Source organism: Nicotiana tabacum, chromosome 19, assembly GCF_000715075.1.
Source record: "Nicotiana tabacum cultivar K326 chromosome 19, ASM71507v2, whole genome shotgun sequence".
NCBI classification, from domain to species: domain Eukaryota; kingdom Viridiplantae; phylum Streptophyta; class Magnoliopsida; order Solanales; family Solanaceae; genus Nicotiana; species Nicotiana tabacum.
In genome coordinates, this window is record NC_134098.1 from 18,939,286 (window position 1) to 18,961,915 (window position 22,630).

General features: G+C 41.7%; 3 non-coding genes across 3 annotated transcripts; all 3 read right to left on the reverse strand.

Moving 5' to 3' along the window:
• Nucleotides 1-20,469: 20,469 nt before the first annotated feature.
• LOC142174009 (small nucleolar RNA R12) lies at nt 20,470-20,552 on the reverse strand. The gene has a single exon (XR_012703373.1). It is a non-coding gene; the product is annotated as a small nucleolar RNA R12 (small nucleolar RNA).
• Nucleotides 20,553-21,003: 451 nt separating this feature from the next.
• On the reverse strand, nt 21,004-21,096 carry LOC142174064 (small nucleolar RNA SNORD24). The gene has a single exon (XR_012703415.1). It is a non-coding gene; the product is annotated as a small nucleolar RNA SNORD24 (small nucleolar RNA).
• Nucleotides 21,097-21,182: 86 nt separating this feature from the next.
• LOC142174010 (small nucleolar RNA R12) lies at nt 21,183-21,261 on the reverse strand. The gene has a single exon (XR_012703374.1). It is a non-coding gene; the product is annotated as a small nucleolar RNA R12 (small nucleolar RNA).
• Between the last annotated feature and the right edge of the window lie 1,369 nt (nt 21,262-22,630).

Consider the following 22,630-nt stretch of genomic DNA (forward strand, 5'->3'; position numbering starts at 1 on the left):
AATTTCCATCGCAAATGTATTTCTAACCTAGTGCAGGCATGTCTACTTCTGCAGACCCAAATGCGCCTCTGCACTTCCACTCCTGCGGCCAAAGAGCGCTTCTGCGCACGCGCTCTTGCGGACCTCGTCCGCATCTGCGATCAACAAGCCTTCCTGGCCTTTCCGCTTCTGCACTCATTCTTTCGCAGAAATGACTCCACTTCTGCGGCCTTCACGTCGCACCTGCGACCAGGGGCCACTTCCTCCAACCCCGCATATGCGCCTAATTTCTCGTTTATGTGAGCTCGCACCTGCGGTCAATCTTGCGCAAGTGCGATTGCACCAGAACTGGTGCACTTTAGACATTCTCACAAGTCGAAATTTGTTCCGCATTCAATCCGAATCACACCCGAGGCCTCCGGGACCCTGTCCGAATATACAAATAAGTCCCAAAATATCATACGGACTTAGTCAAGCCTTTAAATAACATCAAACAATGCTAAAAATACAAATTGCGCATCGATTCAAGCCTAATGAACTTAAAACTTCAAACTTCTACATTTGACGCCGAAACCTATCAAATCAAGTCCGATTGACTTTAAATCTTGCCCCCAAGTCATAATTGACATTACAGACATATTCCAACTTCCGAAATTAAAATCCGACCCCGATATAAAAAAGTCCACTCCCAGTCAAACTTTCCAAAAATTATCCAATTTTCCAACTTTTCCCAATTGACACTAAAATGACTTAAGGACCTCAAATTCAACATCTGAACACGCTCCTAAGACCAAAATCACCCTACGGAGCTATTGGAACCGTCAAAAATCTATTCTGGAGTTGTCTTCATACAATTCAAAGTACGGTCCCATTCTAGAACTTAAACTTTCAATTTAGGACTATGTGCCATATTTCACTCTGAAACCAAAAACAAATCCTCCCGACAAGTTACGTAGCCACAAAATAAATTAGAGGGAGCAATAAATAGGGGTTCGGGGCTAATACTCTCAAAACGACCGGCCGGGTCGTTACATCCTCCCCATCTTAAAATAAACATTCGTCCTCGAATGCGTATAGAGAGATACATGAAGTGGTGAAAAGATGAGGATAACTGTTGTGCATATCATGCTCGTCTCCCAAGTCGCCTCCTCGACCGAATGACCCCTTCACTGAACCTTCATTGAAGCGATGTTCTTCGAGCTCAACTTTCGAACTTGCCTGTCCAAAATGGCCACGACTCCTCAACATAAGATAGATCCTTGTCCAACTGGACTGAGCTGAAGTCTAACACATGGGACGGATCGCCGTGTTACTTTCGGAGCATGGAAACATGGAATAGTGGATGAACTGCAGAGAGACTAGGTAGTAGTGTAAGTCTGTAAGCCAGCTCTCCAACCCTCTTAAGAATCTCAAAAGGCCTGATATATCTAGGGCTCAACTTGCCCTTCCTCCCGAACCTCATAACACCCTTCATCGGCGAAACCTGGACCAAGACTCGCGCCCCAATAATGAATGCAACGTCGCGAACCTTCTGGTCTGTATAACTCTTCTGCCTGGACTGGGCTGTACGAAGTCGATCCCGAATCAATTTAACCTTTTTCAAAGCATCCTAAACCAGGTCTATACCCAATAACCTAGCCTCGCCCGGCTCGAACCAACCCACTGGAGACCGGCACCGTCTACCATACAAAGTCTCATACGGTGTCATCTGAATGCTCGACTGATAACTGTTGTTGTAGGAAAATTTTGCAAAATTTGAATATCCTCCCACACCCCTAAAATCCATCACACGCACGAAGCATATCCTCCAATATCTGAATAGTGCACTTGGACTGTCCGTCTGTCTGAGGGTGAAATGTTATACTCAACTCCACCTGAGTACCCAACTCATGTTGTACGGCTTTCCAGAACTGCAATGTAAATTGCGTACCCTAGTCAGAGATGATAGATACCGGCACGCCATGAAGCCTGACAATCTCGCGAATGTAAACCTGAGCCAGCTGCTCCGAAGAGTACGTAGTAGCCACATGAATGAAATGAGCTAACTTGGTCAATCTATCCACTATCACCCAAACTGCATCGAACTTCCTTTGAGTCCGTGGGATCCCAAAAACGAAATCCACAGTGATCTGCTCCCATTTCCACTCTAGAATCTCTAACTTCTAAAGCAATCCACCCGGTCGATGATGCTCATACTTCACCTGCTGACAATTTAGGCAACGAGCTAATATTTCAGTATGTCCTTCTTTATCCACCTTCACCAATAGTGCTGCCTCAAGTCCTGATACATCTTCGCGGCACCTGGATGAATGGAGTACCTCGAACTGTGGCCTCCTAGAAAATCAACTCACGCAAACCATCTACATTGGGTACACATAGCCTGCCCTGCATCCGTAATACACCATCATCTCCAATAGTGACCGCATTGGCATCACCGTGTTGAACCGTGTCCTTAAGGACAAGCAGATGGGGGTCATCATACTGACACTCTCTCGACTCGAAAACATCCAATCTGACAAACGGGTTAGCCAAGGCCTGAACATCCAAGGCTAAAGGCCTCTCTGCTACTGGTAGATATTCTAAACTGTCCAAACTCTCCGCCTTGCGACTCAAGGCATAGGCCACCATATTGTCCTTCTCGGGATGATAGAGAATGGTGATGTAATAACCTTAAGCAACTCCAATCATCTCCGTTGCCGCAAGTTAAGATCCTTCTGTTTAAAAAGATGTTGTAGACTCCGATGATCGGTGATTATCTCTCAAGGGACACCATACAAATAGTGCCGCCAGATCTTCAAGGCATGAACAATAGCTGCTAACTCGAGGTCGTGGACGGGATATTTCTTCTCATGCACCTTCAGTTGTCTAGACGCGTAGGAAATCACCATACCATCCTCCATCAACACTGTGCCGAGACCAATGCACGACGCATCACAATACACCGTATAGGACCCCGAACCAGTAGGCAACACCAACACTGGGCCGTAGTCAAAGCAGTCTTGAGCTTTTGAAATCTCTCCTCACACTCCTCGGTCCATCTGAACGGAGCACCCTTCTAGGTCAATCTGGTCATAGGTGCTGCAACAGACGAGAAACCTTCTACAAATCGACGGTAGTACACCGCCAAGCCAAGAAAGCTATGGATATCTGTAGCTGAGGATGATCTGGGCCAACTCTGCACTGCTTCAATCTTCTTCGAATCTACCTTGATCCCCTTACTCGATACTATATGACCCCAAGAATGCCACTGAATCTAGCCAGAATTCACACTTTGAAAATTTTTCATATAACTTCTTTTCTCTCAAGGTCTAAAGCACAGTCCTCAGGTGCTGCTCATGATCCTCCCAACTCCGGGAGTACACTAGAATGTCGTCAATAAACACAATGACGAAAGAGTCAAGATAGGGCTGAAATACACTGTTCATCAAATGCATGAATGCTGCTGGGGCGTTGGTCAACCCAAAAGACATCACAAGGAACTCGTAATTACCATTCCGAGTCCTGAAAGAAGTCTTCAGGATATCTGGCTCCCGAATCTTCATCTGATAATAGCCTGGACGCAAGTCGATCTAGGAGAACACTCTTGCACCCTGAAGTTGATCAAATAGGTCATTACTATGTGGGAATGGATACATGTTCTTTACTGTAACCTTGTTCAATTGACGATAATCAATACACATTCTCATAGAACCATCCTTCTTCTTTACAAACAAGACATGAGAAACCCAAGGCAACACACTGGGCTGAATGAAGCCCTTATCGAGCAACTCTTGCAACTGTTCTTTTAATTATTTCAACTCTGTTGGGGCCATACGATAAGGTGGAATAGAAATGGGTTGAGTGACCGGTAACAAATCAATGCCAAAGTCAATATCCCTATCGGGCGGCATGCCTGGGAGATCCGCTGGGAATACATCTGAATAGTCCCTCACTACCGGAACTGACTCGACGGTAGGAGTATCAACACTAACATCCCTCACATATGCCAGATATGCACCATACCCCTTCTCAACCATTCGCTGAGCCTTAAGAAATAAGACAACCATGCTAGGAATATGATCTAAGGTACCTCTCCACTCTAGCCACGGTAGACCTGGCATAGCCAACGTCACCATCTTGGTGCGATAATCAAGGATAGCGTGATAGGGCGACAACCAGTCCATGCCAAAATAACATCGAAATCTACCATATTGAGCAATAATAAATCGGCTTTGGTCTCAAAACCACTAAGAACAATCAAACACGACTGATATACATGGTCAACAACAATAGAATCACCCACGGGTGTAGACACATAGACAGGTGAACTCATAGAATCACGGGATACACCCAAATACGGAGAAAAATAAGATGACACGTAGGAATAAGTGGAGCATGGATCAAATAAGACTGATGCATCTCTATGATAGATCAGAACAATACATGTGATGACATAATGAGATGCAACTGCCTCGATCCTAGCAGGAAGGGAATAGTATCTGGCCTGGCCTCCCCCTCTAGGGCGACCTCTACCTGTCCGACCTCCACCTTTAGCTGGTTGTGCAGGTGGGGTGGTAGCTGGTGCTGTAATCATAGCCTGAGGACCCGGCGGAGCCGCGGTGCCTAATAAATCTATGGATGTGTACCCCTCCTAAGTTTGGGGCAATCCCTCACCATATGGTGAGTGTCATCCCCACTTAAAACAAGCTCTCGGAGGACATGGTTGTTGTAGCTAGCTCGGGCCTGATCGGCTGGACTAACCACTGAAATCACCTCGTACAGGAGGTACACTAGGCATTGGCGGTGCATAATAGGGATCCTGGGGCCTAGGAATGGCCGGAGTACCGCTGGCTGCTGGAAGTGCTGAATGAACAGGGCGACCCATATAACCCTTGCCCTAACGAGATGCAGCTGGGGAACGAGTACCACTATAAGTGCTAGACTCTTGAGACCTCTTGGTCTCTCTCTCTTCTCTCTCCCGAGTCAATATACCCTCCAATATCCTAGCAATCCCCACTACCTGCTGGTACGCAATATCTATCTTCAACTCTCGGGCCATGCTAAATCTGATACTGGGGTTGATCCCCTCAAAACATCGACGAACCCGCTCTCGAACAGCCATAGACAATTCATTGAATCGAACCGCATACTCTCACATAGTCATAGAACCCCGGCGCAACTGCTCAAACTCTGCGTGCCATGCATCTCTAAGACTCTAGGGAATATACTCCCTCAAGAATATATCCGAGAACTAAGTCAAAGTGAGCGAAGCTGCCTCGACCAGACTGCCCAACTCATATGCTCCCCACCACTGATAAACCGCTCCTCTAAGCTGGAACATAGTAAAAGAAACCCCACTAGTCTCCGCAACACCCATAGTACGGGTGATACAGTGGCACTCCTCAAGAAAACCATGGGCATCGTCTGATGCCAAGCCACTGAAAGTAGGAGGGTGGTACTTCTTGTACCTCTCGAGCCTGAGTTGCTCCCCCTCTGAAATTGCTGCCCTGAACTCAGGCTGAACAAAAGCTACCGGCTACATCGGTATGATCTCTGGAACCTGGTCGACCTGGACCTGCTGCTCTGGGGTACCGACGGCGGGAGTCTGTGCTCTTCCCCCGGCCTGAGATGTGGCAGGAGCAAGTGGTATCAATCCTACCTGAGCCAAGGTGCTGAACATGCTCAGAAACTGGGCGAGAGTCTCCAGGAGGGTTGGTGCAGTAACAGGCATCTCAGGTGTCTGCCCTCCAACTGGAGCTACTGGTGGCTCCTCTGTAGAAGCTCGTGCGGGTGCTCTGGTTGCACCACGTGGATGTCCGCAGCCTCTACCCCGGCCCCGGCCTCGACCTCTCACGACTCTAGTAAGGGGCGTGGGTGTATGGTCATCCGATCCAACTGTACATGTCCTTACTATCTGTGAGAGAATAGAAAGACAGAAATTTAGAGTCCGAAGTCAAAATCTCGCATGATAAGAAATCAAAGAAGTGAATCTTTTCCTAACAGTTTTATAGCCTCCCGAAGATAAGTACAGACGTCTATGTACCGATCCGCGAGACTCTACTAAACCTGTTTGTGACTCATAATACCTATGAACCTAGAGCTCTGATACCAACTTGTCATGACCCAAATTTTCCTCCGTAGGATATCGTGACGGCACCTAGTCTCTATGACTAGGTATGCCTAACATTTGCTGAATAACTGAATATAAACTGAACTCATACCTCAACACATGAAATATAAATGAGAACTGCGATTCAAATAATTACAACTCCCAAAACCCGATAGAAATAAGTCACAAGCTTCTATGAGAAAATATATGTGTCTCTATACACCAGAGTCTAAAGAGAATAAGGAAAAACAACATAATAAGGATAGAAGAGGACTCCGAGGTCTACGGACGCTAGCAGATGTACCTTGAAATCTCCATGTATAGGCTATCTCACTGGTATCTGCCTGATAGGAAGAACTTGGATCTGCAAAAAAGGATGTGCAAAAGAGTAGCATGAGTGCACCACAACGGTACCCAGTAAGTGCCAAGCCTAACCTCGGTAGAGTAGTGACGAGGTCAGGTCGCGGACCTACTGGAATAAAAAGGAAATAAGGCAGAGGATATAATAATATACTGAAACGAGTGAGAATTTAACAATGAGGAATTACAGAAAGGTAACAACACAGCAAATAGAGGTAAACAATAGGGGGCACTCCCGAGGTACTGCCTCGTAGTCCCAAATATAAATACACGATAGGGGAGCTCCCGAGGTACCGCCTCGTAGTTCCAAAAGTAAATACACAACAGATGAACTCCCAAGGTACCGCCTCGTAGTCCCAAAATTAAATATGCAATGGAGAGCTCCCGAGGTACCGCCTCGTAGTCCCAAAAATAAATACACAACTCATAACTTATGGAACAACGAATTTACAGCTAGGAAATCCTATAATTAAAGATTGAATACAAAATCAAGGAAGCATGTAATTCAATTAAGCATGTTGCACAAATTTCAGGTAAGAGTTAAGACACGTAGACATGCGATATTAGGCTAAACATGATAACTAGACATGCTAGGCAACTAAGTTAAGGAATTAAAAGAAGACTACTCAACAGGAATCAGATTTTCCACATTTAGCCCGTGTACGCACTCGTCACCTCGAATACACGGCACTCACATATCACAAATTGTTACAACAGTACCAAATCCTAAGGGAATTTCCCCCACACATGGTTAAACAAGTCATTTACCTCAAATCCTGCTCAATCAGTCAATAAGAATGACTTTCCCTCAACTTTCCGACTCTGAACGTCCCAAATCTAGCAAAAAACAATTACATACTATAAATACAACTACAAGAAACTAATTTAAATAATAAATCTACGACTTTAGCAAAGAATTAAAAAATCGCCCCAAAAACATTGACCCGGACCCACGTCTCGGAATCGGGTAAAAGTTACAAAATACGCTAATTTGATATCGAGTTCACCCATACCAAAATTACTCAAATCCGATTTCTCGATCAAAACCTCAAAATTTGGCCTACGGACTTTTCCACCTTTTTCACAAATTTCCCAATAAATGATATCTTAGTGGAAATAAATCAAAAACAAGTCAAGAATCCTTATCCAAATATTTTCTCTAAAAAACACTCGAAATTTTGCCTCAATCCGAGCTCTCTAGGTTCAGAAATGGAGAATGAAATTAAACCCTCAGAATTTGCCCTTTTCTGCCTAGCGAAGTCACACCTGCAAACCCACAGCCGCATCTGCGGCTCTGCACCTGCTGAATTTCCATCGCATGTGTGGTTCTAACTTAGTCCAGGCATGTCCGCTTCTGCGGACCCAAATGCACCTCTGCGCTTCCACTCCTACGGCCAAGCAGCGCTTCTGTGCATGCGCTCCTATGGACCTCGTCCGCATCTGCGATCAACAGGCCTCCTTGGCCTTTTCGCTTATGCGCTCATTCTTCCGCAGAAGCGACTCCGCTTCTGCGGCCTTCACGTCTCACCTGCGACCACATGCCACTTTCTTCATCCCCGTATCTGTGCCCAATTGCTCGCTTCTGCGAGCTTGCACCTGCGGTCAATCTTGTGCAGGTGCGATTGCATCAGAACTGGTTCACTTCAACCATTCTCACAATTCCAAATTTGTTCCGAATAATCACACCCGGGGCCTCCGGGACCCCACCCGAATATACCAACATGTCCCAAAATTTCATACGGACTTAGTTGGGCCTTTAAATCACATCAAACAATGCTAAAAATACAAATTGCGCATCGATTCAAGCCTAATGAACTTTAAAACTTCAAACTTCTACATTCGACACCGAAACCTATCAAATCAAGTCCGATTGACCTCAAATTTTGCACACAAGTCATAATTGACATTACAGACCTACTCCAACTTTCGTAATCAGAATCCGACCCCGATATCAAAATGTCCACTCCCGGTCAAACTTTCCAAAAATCATCCAATTTTCCAACTTTTGCCAATTGACGCTAAAATTACCTACGGACCTCAAATTCAACATCCCAACACGCTCTAAGACCAAAATCACCCTACAGAGCTATTGGAACCGTCGAAACTCCATTCTAGAATCGTCTTCACATAATTCAAACTACAGTCCCTTCCTAGAACTTAAACTTTAAATTTAGGGACTACGTGGCCCATTTCACTCTGAAACCAAAAACAAATCCTCCCGACATGTCACGTAACCATAAAATAAAATAGAGGGAGCAATAAATAGGGGTTCGAGGATAATACTCTAAAAACAACCATCCGGGTCGTTACATCGCCTCAAGTCCTGCTATATCTTTGCGGCACACAGATGAATGGAATACAACGAACTACGGGCCTCCTCAAGAATCAACTCACGCAAACCATCTACATTGGGTACACATAGCAGGCCCTGCATCCGTAACCCACCTTAATCCCCAATAGTAACCTCCTTGGCATTACCGTGCGGAACCGTGTCCCTAAGGATATGAATATGGAGATCGTCATACTGACGCTCTCTGATGCGATCATATAAGGAAGACTAAGAGACCACACAAGCTAGAACCCAATTAGGCTCCAAAATATCTAACTTCATGAACTAATTGGCCAAGGCCTGAATATCTGATGCAAGCGGTCTCTCACCAACAGGAATAAATGCAAGGCTACGCATACTCACCACCTTCCTACTCAAGGCATTGGCCACCACATTGGCCTTTCCAGGATGATACTAAATGGTAATATCATAGTCCTTTAGTATCTCCAACCATCTCCACTGCCTCAAATGAAGATCCTTTTGTTTGAACAAGTGTTGAAAACTCTGATGATCCGTAAATACCTCACAAGACACACCATAGAGATAATGCCTCCAAATCTTCAATGCATGAACAATGGCTGCCAACTCCAAATCATGAACAGGGTAGTTCTTCTCATGAGGCTTCAACTAGCGTGAAGCATAAGCAATCACTCTACCCTCCTACATCAAGACACACCTAATACCAATCCGAGAAGTATCACAATACACTGTATAAGAACCCGGTGCAGAAGGCAAACCTAGAACTGGAGTTGTGGTCAAGGAAGTCTTGAGCTTCTAAAAACTCTCCTCACACTCATCCGATCACCTGAATGGAGCACCCTTCTAGGTCAACCTGGTCAAGGGCGCTGCAATGGATGAGAAGCCCTACACGAAGCGATGATAATATCTGGCAAGGCCGAGAAAACTCCGAATCTCAGTAGCTGAAGATGGTCTAGGCCAACTCTAAACCGCCTCTATCTTCTTTGGATCCACTTTAATCCCCTCACTAGACACCATGTGCTCCAAGAATTCCATCGAACTGAGCCAAAACTCATACTTGGAGAACTTGGCATAAAGATTTTCTTCCCTTAACCTCTGTAGTACAATCCTCACATGTTGTGTATGCTCCTCCCGGCTACGTGAGTACACTAGGATATCATCAATAAATACTATGACAAACGAATCACGATACGCCTAGAATACACTGTTCATCAGATTCATGAATGTTGCTGGGGCATTAGTCAGCCCAAAAGACATCACAACGAACTTATAGTGACCATAGTGGGTACTGAATGCCGTCTTCAGAATATCCGAGTCCTGAATCTTCAACTGGTGATACCAGACCTCAAATAAATCTTAGAGAACACCCTAGCTCCCTGATGCTAATCAAATAAGTCATCAATGCACGATAAAGGATACTTGTACTTTATTGTAACTTTGTTCAACTGCCTATAATCGATGCACATCCGCATAGTACCATCATCTTCATCACAAACAGAACCGGTACGCCCCAAGTAGATACACTAGGCTAATGAACCCCTTATCAAGAAGCTCTTGAAGCAGTTCTTTCAATTATTTCAACTCTGCTGGTGTCATACGGTACGGAGAAATAGAAATAGGTTGAGTGTCCGGCACCAAGTCAATACCAAATCAATATCCCTGTCGGGTGGCATGCCCGATAGGTCAGCATGAAACACATCCGAAAAGTCTCGCACTACCAGAATAGAATCAATGATAGGAGTACCAGCACCAACAACCCTCATAAAAGCCAAATATGACAAACAACCTTTTCCAACCATCCGTTGGGCCTTCATAAATAAAATCACCCTACTGGGAACATAATCCAGAGAACCTCTCCACTCGATCCTAGGTAACCCCGGCATCGCGAATGTCACGATCTTAATGTGACAATCCAGAATAGCATGATATGGGGACAACCAATCCATGCCCAAAATCACGTCAAAATCCACCATACTAAGCAATAAGAGATCAACTATAGTCTTTAATCCCCCAATGGTCACCACACATGACCGATACGCATGGTCCACAATGATAGTATCGCTCACCGACGTAGATACATGAACAGGAAAAATTAAGGACTCACAGGGCATATCCAAATAACGAATAAAATAGGATGATATATATGAATATGTCGAGCCATGGTCAAATAATGTGGAAGCATCCCTGTGGAACACTGAAACAATACATGTGATCATTGTATCTAAAGCAACGACCTCTGTCCTGGCAGGAATAGCATAGAATCGTGTATGACCGCCACCTGATCCGCCTCCCCCTCTTGGGTGACCTCTAACTCCCTGAGCCCTACCTCGATCTGGATGAGCGGGTGATGAAGTAACTGGTGCGGAAGTCACAGCTTGACTCCTCTGCTGAACTGGACCTCCTAAAAGACAGGGACAATACCTCTTCATATGACCAATTTCCCCATACTCAAAGCAACCCCGCTCCGACAATGGCAGCAGGTACTGAAGCGGACCTAGAGAACTAGAATAACTACTAGAAGAACCTGGTGCAGATGAACCCTGAACTGATGGAGCACGAGATGAACTCTGAGCTGGGAGGGCACTGAGAGATGATTGACCCGGACACATACTATATGAACCATGGCTAGATGATGCACCATGAGGAACCAGATGAGCCACCTGAGCGGGCCTATCAGAACGACCCCAGTTGTAGTGGGACTGCCCTCCGGAAGAACCACCGCTGAAAATTCCCAAATCATGAAGCCTCCTGGCCTCCCTCTCCTCACTCTCCTGACTATGGACCTGCTCTAGTCGTCTAACAATATTGACCATGTAACGACATTACTGATCGTTTTGAGCTCTAGCGCATTTTTCTACGGTTTGAATCCTTGAGTAGCTTCACTTCATGTTCTATGACTTGTACGTGTGGTCGGGATTGGAATTCAGGAAGTTCAGAGCTGATTTGAAAAGAAAATTCTAAATTCAGAAGCTTTAAGTTAAAGAATTGACTAAGGTTTGACTTTTGAGTAAATGGCCACGAAATCGGAATTTGAAGGTTCCAATAGGTTCATATGATTATTTTAGACTTGGGCGTATGTTCGGGTTGAGTATCAGGTGGTCCGTGAGCATTTCAACGCTTATTATGGAAATTTAGCATTTTGAAAGTTTAAGAATTTCTTAAGTTTGATTTGAAGTGGACTTTGGTGTTATCCATGTACCTTTGAGGTTTCAAGCCTTGGAATAGGTTTGTATCATGATTTGTGACGTGTACACAAAGTTTGGCGCCATTCTGAAATGTTTTGGTATGGTTCGGGCGTGTTCGTCGAAGTTTGAAAGTTTGAGAGTTTAAAGAAGGAATTCGATCGCCGATTCGTAGTTTTGATGTTTTTTGGCGTGATTTGAGGCCTCAACTAAGTTCGTAATGTATTTTGGGACACGTTGGTATGTTTGGTCAAGGTCCCAGAGGCCTCGGATGGATTCCGGATGGTTACAGGATTGGATTTTGGACTTAAAGAAAAGCTGGAGAATTCTAGTTGCTTGTGCAACCGCTTCTACGGAATTCATTGCAGAAATGGCCTCGCAGAAGTGAGGCAGTGAACCGTAGAAGCGGATGGAAGTGAACTGGGTAGAGGCCACAGGTGCGAAGGAATTCTCACACCTGCGTGATCACAAATGCGACCATTGGAGTGCAGAAGCGGATATGGAAACGCTGGTGCGCGAGCGCAGAAGCGGAAGCATAGATGCGCTACTGGGGGCGCAGAAGTGAGGGCTGTTGGTTTGTGCTGGAGCCGCACCTGTGATTGATTTTCCGCAGGTGCGAAGCCGCAGAAGCGACTGCTATTCCGCAGGTGCGAGGAAGCGCTGGGCGAAATTGGATTTTTATACGGGATTTGGCCCATTTTCTTTCATTCTCTCTTGGTTTGGGCGATTTTTGGAGAGTTTCAAATGAAGATTTTCATCAAACATTGCAAGGTAAGTAATCCCCACACAATTTTAGTGAAATACTTGGATTACATACAGATTTTTACATGAAAATTTATGGAAAAGTTTGGGATTTTAAGAGGAAGACCTGGAATTGATAATTTTGGATTTTGACCACGATTTTGAAAATGAAATTAGGAATAGATTATATAATTGAGTTCGTAATGCTATGGGTAGAGTTTATCTTCAAACCTTTTTGGCATCTAGGCATGTGGGGCCGAGGGTTGACTTTGTTGTCTTTTTGAGCGGAGTTGAGAATTGTTATAAATTGATTAATTATGGGTAATAGAATATATATTTATGGATTTGCATATTGTTTGACTAATTTTGGAGAGACGAGCATCGGTTTTAGGTGTTTGAGTAGCGTTGGAGCCGGTAATGGAACTTCGGAGCGAGGTAAGTCTCATGTCTAACTTTGTGAGGGGAAAACTACCCATAAGTGATGTAATTGCTATGTGATATTAGTTGTGGGTGCTATGTACTTACGAGGTGACAGGAGTCTGTATATAGCTAAAGCATGTTTATGTCTGGGTAGACTTATGACCTTATCATGTAATATTTGAATTATTTGAACTCATTATGTTGGCTCAATTACTTGAACTTATAATTGAAATTGATTTAGAAGTAAATATATGTATAATAGACCGAGCATTATCACCTTTAGTTATTGGCTAGTTATTTGAGAAACGGTAAAGATTATATTCACTTTGGGCTCATGTACTGTATTGTAAGCACGTGTCTCGTGATTCGATAACTTCCTTCCTTTCTTGTGTAGCAGGCCGAAGGCCTCGGCAGTATAATAGATGTATCTATGGTTCGTGTCGCTCGACCCTCGGCAATGTACATATTATTTTGGATCGGGCCAAACGACCTCAGCATAATCGTGCATTACATCGCTGGTAGTTCGAACATTCACGAGATTATATTTCCACTGATGCTCGATATTTATATGGTATTCCTTATTTATTTGATATTGGCACTTGACATTTTCTGAGCTATTAAGGTAGAATTCAAGATTGAGAAATTCATACTTAAAAAGAAATATTTGGAAGATTATGTAACCTACAGATTTACCCCATTTTAGTTGTGTGCTTCATATCTACTTATAATTTATTATATTGCTTGTTAGACCTCTAGTAAGTGTCGATGTCGACCCCTCGTCACTACTTCACCGGGGTTAGGCTAGATACTTACTGGGTACGCATTGATTTATGTACTCATGCTGCACTTCTGCACTAAATGTGCAGGATCCGACAGGTTCATTTGGTGATCCTCTTGGTGCGTAGGCGTACCTGTTGAGGGGACTTTATGTGAGCTGCATTCCATGCTGCGCATCGCAGTCCATCGAGTCTCATCGTACTACTTATTTTATCCTGACTTATTTATATTATGCACAGATGTTGTATTATTATTGTACTCCTTAGAAAATGCTCATGCACTTGTGACACCGGGTTTTGGGGTTATACTAGTTGATGCTTACAATTTCGTATATTATTATCGCCCTTCATTTCTTTTATAAACTACAAATGTTGTATGTTCCCATGGATTTAGAAGTGTAAATCCCCTTATTAAAATCTATTATTTCAAAATTAATAAAATGAGTAATTAAATTGATAAATCACTGTTGGCTTGCCTGACGGCAGCGTTAGGTGCTATCACTACCTATAGTGGATTTCTTTTGGTCGTGACAGCTTGGTATCAGAGCTCTAGGTTTATTTGGGTCTCACGAGTCATGGGCAAGTCTAGTAGAGTCTTACGGATAGGTACAGAGACGTCTGTACTTATCTTCGAGAGGCTACAAGGCTATTAGGAGCACTTCCCTTCTTGATTCCTCATCGTGTGATTTGATTCCTTTGAGGCTTATGCCTTTATTTCCTTCCTACTCAACTTTATGCGACGTGGAGCGCTTGTTATCAATTAGTCATTGAGGAGTTGTGGTGGTACTGCAGATGTGGTGAAGGATGTTTTCCCTGCGTACTCGAGCGAGTTATTATCGTCATCTTATGGGAGGGAGTTATGTTGTTTCATGCCCTATATCGGTATTTTCTATGGTTTTGAGGCTACACACAGATTGCTATGATGTTCATACATTGTTATCGTGCAGTGTTGGTGTAATGGTAGGGTGCTTATCTACGTGTCGAGGCAGTGAATGACTCGAAAGGAGGATTTCTCAGTGCATAATTTAGGGCTTCGACATTTGATTCCAGCGGGGGAAAGACAATCGGACTGTGGATGTTCAGGTTTTGGTTGATGGAGTAATGAGACTTGATATTTTTGAGCGTGGTGGAATTTTCATTTGTGATGTGTTGTCGTCCTTGTTGAGCGCATTAAGGTTCGCTAGTGTTATGGTCTTCTTCAATTTGCATTCGGGGCAGGGTGTTGTAAAATGGTGCATGAGATGCGGTTGTCAGAGATGGCGATGTGTAGCAGTTTAGGAAATCGAATTGGTGTTTCTAATGTTGATAGCTCGGGAAAGATGATTCTTCGAGGAGGCTTAGAGTTGGTAGGAATTTATTGGTTCAGGTGCTACATGTATGGATTTTAACTTGAGGTAGCAATTGGGCAGCGAAGGATGAGGAAGGACATGTGGGAGGTATCTTGCGGTGGTTGCAATACTAGCAGGTCAAAGTATGAAGAGAAGAAGTCAAGGAGATGCTTAAAGGAGGTGGTTTAACCGAAGTGGGAAATACAGAGTAGCATAAGGATTCTGTGGCATGAAAGTCACTTGCCCTGAGAAAGTTTAGGGCAATTTGGAGAATCGTAATAAAATGTGATTTGGTCTATGGATTTTATTTGGAATAGTGGCTACTATACCAGGGGAGATGGAATATGGCAAAGATGAGTTTGCTTGAAATGAAGAGGGGTGTGAAGACTTAATTACCGTTTTTGGATACAACGTGACTCCGAGTTTGGAATGTATTGTCAGATTTTCAGTTGATGTCGATGGGGGGTGAACAGATTTCTACAGCTAGTGGATGAGCATAGCTCATGAAGGTTTACTGGATTTGTGGTAGTTGTACCCAATGCAGCGTCATTGGAAGATATCGGTATGGAATTTCCACATGTGGGTTATCTCTTGTGAATAGGTTGGCGATTGTGTGATGTTGATGAACTTTCTACGAAGAATTCTACTTACTACCTAGCAGGAGGTCGAGTACGCGATTGTGGCTGATAATTCGGGATGCTTTAAAAAGAGTCTAACAAGAGATTTCGAGAAATTTGACGGGTTAAAGGTGCGAGATCATGGTGATTGAGAAAGAGGAATCTTTGTGGGTTCTAGATTTATGTGATTGTAGCTTAAATTTAAGTGGGAGAGCCCACTGTCTACGATTGGATAGCGCGATTGTCTGCTTGTGCGGTTTTTGGTTATCGATGCATTGGTAGATTATTTACGACTAAGAAAAAAAACATCTGGGTAATTCGAGCGAAAGGTTTTGATGAATGTGTTCTATATTTTGCCTTATCGATTCACGTGCAAATTTTGGGGAGATTCTGAGTTTATGCTTCTTGTAGATGTGATGTACAAGAAAAATAATTCAACTGGTTGCTTCTTTGGGATTGTTTATGTGCTGACAGCGCACTAGAGTTTGGCATATATTCGGGAGCAAGTCAAAGTGGGTGATTCTCAACAGTGGTTCTAATGGGTTCATTACGCGTCTGGAGATCAGGATTTTTCAGTAAAGTGTGAAGAATACTTGGAAAATTTTCTACGTTATCATCGGGTCTGCGGGGCAGTATTGGAAGGTCTTACAGAATGGGTGTACCAGTTGGAGATATTATTGTGCGCATGAGGAAGGTATGAGATGGTTCATGGGTATTGAGACGATGTGGTCTCGTGAAGTGGGTCACTCGGGAGGAGTGTTGTTGAGTTTCGTTATGATTCTTGAGTGGAGCTACTATTATTTCTAAGGCAAGTCAAGAGTGAATTGGAAGAAGTTGGTTTGGTTAGTGATGGTTAAATCAACATGATTGTGGCAATGATCAGTTCTTTCGGCGTGTGAAGTTATACATGTGGTTTGTGGTTGTATGTGCGGGCTCGACAACCACCATAACTTGATTGATTTGGGAGATATTTGATTCAAATAGCCTTGTGGTGTAAATGGATTCCGGAAGGGTCATGGCGGTTTAGATCATGATTTGAGGTTGGTATTTTTTGCGGTTTGGGAATTCAGTTGCGTGTTGCATTTGTTCTTATGAAATGAGATAAGTGAAAGGTTTCTAGCCAATGAAGTGTTTATTCTACTGGTAGTTCAGGGGTATGATGAATTCTTGTATTCTCGCGTAGTGGCATGATAGGTGTAGTAAGCTGCATGGGAATTTGAAAGTTGAGGATCAAGGTTGCAGTTCGGGGTTGACAAGAATGTCATGAGCTCGGATGAGCAGGGGAGAATTAAGATGATCAGAGTAAGCTGGCATTTTCTTTAGTGTCACTTGAGAACGACATTCTGTGTAAGAGGCTTTGTGTATTGATTTGCGGATTCTTGATTACTTTACAGAATTAGTACGATTGGTGGTATGGATGTGCGGACTTTGCTAGCTGGGCGGAAGGTCGTGGGAGCGTACCCTACGGGGAGATTTGTATAAGTGTGAGATGTTAGTCACTTGATTGTTAAAGATTGAAACCAAGTATGGAGATATTTGGTAATATCGTCAATGTGAGAGTTTATGCTTGGAAGGCACTCTATCCCTTTGGTTGTGAACTGTGGGAGTTTGGTCCGGAGTGGATGACTGCTCGTGTATGTAATAAATGCGGGCCATTATGGATCCTTGGAAGGTTATTGGCCCAGTATGGTATGATCAGAATCGGTTTGAGGTCCGTTGATGGGTCTAATGTGAATGTGTTCTCTATATCAGGCCAGATATATTCATTTAGCATAGTGTTGCTTATGGAGGAGGGGTCGGGCATTGGATAATATTCCTGTCGTCAGCTATTCCGTGTAATCTCTATTGTGCTATGTGTGTTGTGAGACAGCTTGATTATTCGTGCATGTGTAGAGGTCCCGTGTAACTTGTGGTGTTATATGAGCAGGATGCCTCTCGAGATGCAGGTCATTTATCGCAACTTAGTTGTGCTTGGGTTTCGTAGCGTATGGCGCTATCCGTCTTCCCAAGATTTAAATTATGCACTTAGCATGCTTGTGGCTGATATTCGGGCATTTCGTAAGTATAAGCATTACGGCTTGTAGAGTTAATATTAACTTGTCTGTTAGGCTGCTTGCATTGGGTTAGACGAGGTTTTTGGGACCTGGAATTTGCATTGTCATAATGGGATAAGGAATGTTTGGAAGAATAACAACATATTTCCGCTCAAAATTTGGTAATGGTCCTTGTCAGACGAGAGAGCTCCTCGACATGTTGCTTTCATGGGTGATTATGAGTTTTTGCATGTTTCTTTTACCATTAGCAGCGTTGGGAAGGTCCAGAACGAGCTTTCATTTGATATGAAGTATATTACCGTTAACGGGTTTGGCAAAGAGCAGTTGTTGTAGTCGAAAGTTATTGCTGTGAGTATATGAGTTATGTGGCACATAGTGTGATTTCACCTTGGCAGTGTATTGACGGCTTGATGCAGCTTGTTGAGATTGATATAATGTATATATATATATGGATCAGATCTTATAAGGGATTTCGGATATTGGAATCTGGTTCCACGTACTATGGGGCTAAGGTCGAAGGAAGAATCTTCAATCGAGGTTGTGTTCATGGACTTATATGGACCGAGGCGGCATGAGATTACTCCTCAGTATGGGTATGATGAGTTCATTTGCCTAATTGACGGCTTTGGAACGACTCTTGGCACGTTCGAGGACGAAAGCATGTTTAAGTAGGGGAGAATATAACAAACCGACATGTCATTTTGAGTACTAGCTTTCATTTCTGTGTTCCGGGACTTTTGATAACTCTATTTGATAATTTAAGACTTGTGTGCGTGGTCCGTGTTGATTTTCAAAAAACAAATGTGAGTTTTTAAAAAAAATATGATTTTTGACTTTAAAAATGACTAGAGTTGACCACGATCAATATTTTGGTAAATGACCTCGGATCGGTGTTTGGACGATTCCTGTAGATTCGTATAATATTTTTGGACTTGTAAGCATGTTAAGTTGAGTTCCTAGGTGACCCGAGGGCATTTCGACGCATTATGTGAAAAATTAAAAAGTGAGTTTCAAAGTTGAAATCTTGAATTTTGATGATCGATTCTTGATATTTGATGTTATTTTGATGATTTGAGATAGCGAGCGAGTTTGTATGATATTATTACGCGTTGATGTTCAGATTAGATCCCGAGGAGCTTAGCGAGCGATCCTCTCATTTGCGATGTCAGGATCGTATTTGAGATATTGGGCATGGCTGGGAGACTTCGCAATTGCGAAGTCAGTGTTGCATTTGCGAGCCAGAGGATTGCATTTGCGATGACAGTGCCGCATTTGCGACATTGACCGGGGGCAAGACAGCTTCGCAAATACAAAGCTTGGTCAGCATTTGGTATGAAAGGGTCGTTGCAAATGCGAGGGAACAGTCGCATTTGCAACATTGAGGCAATGAGACGCTAGTCGTATACAGTGATTAGTGGCTCGTAGACACTGGTCGTATACAGTGATTAGTGGCTCGCATTTGCAAGCATCCCAATTATGGCAAGATTTCGCAATTGTGGTATTTGAAGTTGGGTAATATGGAGATTTTTGGACTTAGCTCATTTTACACCATTTTCAACTCTAAACTCCATTGAGGCAATTTTTGAAGAGTATTTTCTTCAAAAATTTATTGGTAAGCAACTTTAACTTATTTTAATTACTTTTTCATGAGATTTATCATCAAATTATGATTTTCAAGTAGAAATTGTGGGAGTTTCGATAGAATTTAGGGATTTTGAAAAAATTGAGATTTAAACCGGGTTGACTTTTTATTGACTTTTTCAATTATGATTAAAGTGGATCCTTTTTCATTTGTGTGTAATTTCTAAAACTTGTTGATTGTGTTTGGAAAAGAGGTAAGTGTTTCATAGCTTTGTTGAGATAATTTTTCCTACTAAATGATATGGTTTGCCACATGCAGGGTGATCATATACAAGGTTACAAGCATATCCAAAGTTTTCACGATCAGGAGGGGGAATTATATGCACGCCATTCTATACATGTTATTGTCATGCTAATTCAGCTTCTTTATGAGTAATAATAGATGATGATTCGGACCTTAGGGCTATGTTGACACATTTTTCCGTGCGATTGATATGATGTGGCACAATGAGTATTGAAGTGCGAAATAAGAATGGCTTTACCGTGTGAGAGGAATGGGAGCCGAACTTTGTTATGATTACTGGTTGATTAAACACTTGCATGTCCCCTACCTTTTCTATTGATGTTTGTTGTTTTGTACGTCACTTTCATTTTTGTGTTCGTTATGTAATTACATCCGTCTGTTACTGTTATATCTATGTCTCTACCTTATCTGTTAAAAATGCTCCTACACTTTTACGTATGAATGACCTTTTTACCTATTTAAAAATAATTTATCTTTATTCAATGATTTATAACCACACAAAATATATGTGCCTCATTTTACACCACAACTTTGTGCTCAATCAAAGGGATTCACATAAATTGAATATAATACATGATTTACTTAATAGATGTCTTAATCTATAACATGTCTTTATTTACTATCAACAATATAGCAAGTGAAAGTAGGTAGTGTGACGAAGGCATCCATAAATATATGAACTCGATGAAAAATCACAACTAAATTAAGAGAAAGGGATCCAATTACGATGCGTAAGTCAGAAGTAGCTGGTTGTAGTAATCATACGTATAAACGTATCATCGGGAATCCGAATGATTTCTTTCATCAACCTTACGCATCATAACCCAAAAACCCACATCTACTGTATTTTCATAACAAAAATGGAAATTATATTCAAATAAAACATATGAAGGACAAAAAACAAGTATCATTTTTTCAAATACTCTTTCGAACCGTTCTTCAAACGCTACTCGATGTTTTTGTGGTGTGGATTTTGTTATGACAGATTGTTAGGACATATTCTGAGGCTTGTACTTAGTTACTTATTTTATTTTTTCAAATTCTACATAATTTTGCTGTAGAATGCAAGTCTTGCATAGTTCTATTGAAATAAAAAAGTAATAATTAGTGCCAATTTTAGAGAACAGTGCACTTTACCCTAAACATAACTCCCTTTTTTGCAATTAGCTTTTTATTGGTGTTTTTATTTAAAAGATAATTCAGAAAAACGTTTAATAGCCAAGAAATTAACAAAGTTTTCAAAACAATTTGCAGATAGGAACTTAGGCCTCAGAGATCTTGGTGGATAAGAAATCATCAGATAGGAACTTAGTGAATTCCCATCAAGAGTAGCAAATATCTTTTTAACATCACCGGCCATTTCATATCAAAAACTCAAAAATTAAAATCCATTAAAAACAAAACTAATTGATTAAAAAGAAAAATATGGATTCGATTATGATGAGCAAGTCAGAAGTAGCTGGTTGTAGTAATCACAGAATACACATCAGTGGGAATCCGAATGATTTCTTCATCATCCTTACACATCATAATCGAAAAATACCCCAAATCCTCGATATTTTGAATATAAAAATTCAAATATGTGAAATTAAAACAAGAGATCATCACCGAAAAACCCTTTAGCAGAAGGGATAATTCGGAGCTAAAGGTAAACACAAATATGTAGGAATAAATATATATATGAGTGTTTTCCTATAGCCTAATGATTGATCCCTTGATCAATTGTTTAATAGCATACGATCAAAGAATTGCAATATTAGGCGTCGAACAATAAAACGAGACAGAAGAAAAATAACGAGAAAGAAACACCAATTCAGATTGAGAATGTTGAAGCAGAGATAAATAGAGTTATGGTTGAAGAGAGGGGATTTGATCTGTATTTATAGGTAGCAAGAAAAACCCTAGAGATAGACAAGTCCTCTGTTATGTATTAATGGACTCGATTACTCAGGCCCGTTAAAGAGCATGGGCCGACGACAGCCAACTTATGTCGAGGTTTCCTTCTAAGTTACACATTTGGCATGCAAAGTATATTTATGTTACAATTTAGTGGGCGTTTGGACATAAGAATTGTAAAATTCTCAAAAAAAATAAAAATTTATTTTGAGTGAAAATAAAATTTAAAAATTAGAGTTGTGTCCGGATATCAATACAATTTTGGACTATTTTTGAGTATTCGTGAGTGATATGAAGTGAAAATTTTAAAAAATAACTTTTTGGAGTTTTTCAAATTTTCAAAAAAATTCAAAATTCATTTTCAAGTGAAAATTGTAAATTTTATGACCAAACACTGATTTTGAAAAAAAAGTAAAAACAAAATCGGGAAAAGGTAAAAAAACAATTATGGCCAAACGGGCCCTTAGTCTTTCTCTTTTCTTATGTCACTTACGAATTACGATCCTTGGTGGAAAATAACTTTTTTCCCATAGTAATGGTATCAATTTCTTTCATGTGCCACTATATATTATGTTGGTGTATTGGTATTTTAATATAAAAATAATAATAATAAAGTGTATTATTTCTTATCATCTTTGTAGCTATAAATTGGCAAGAAATTGATCATCATTTTTTGGTGTAACTCGTATAACCATTAATGTCATGATATACCGCTAATTATCCACTAAAGCTTAAATCTTTTAACCACCAACCCATATTCTACAATTTTATTATTCTACTAACTTGTTATTTATTTCAAAAAAAGAAATTCTACACCAATAAATAGTGGCGTTTCTTTCTTGTATTCTTTCTTTCTTGTATTCTAAACCACTAAAGGTTTCTTGAGGGATTAAAGTTGAAAGAAAAATGACAAAAATATTTTTGTTTGTAGGTAGTATAATAATTTTCCCCTTAGTTTTTCTTTGTGTTGCGGTTCTTTTCCATATATTTTTTTTA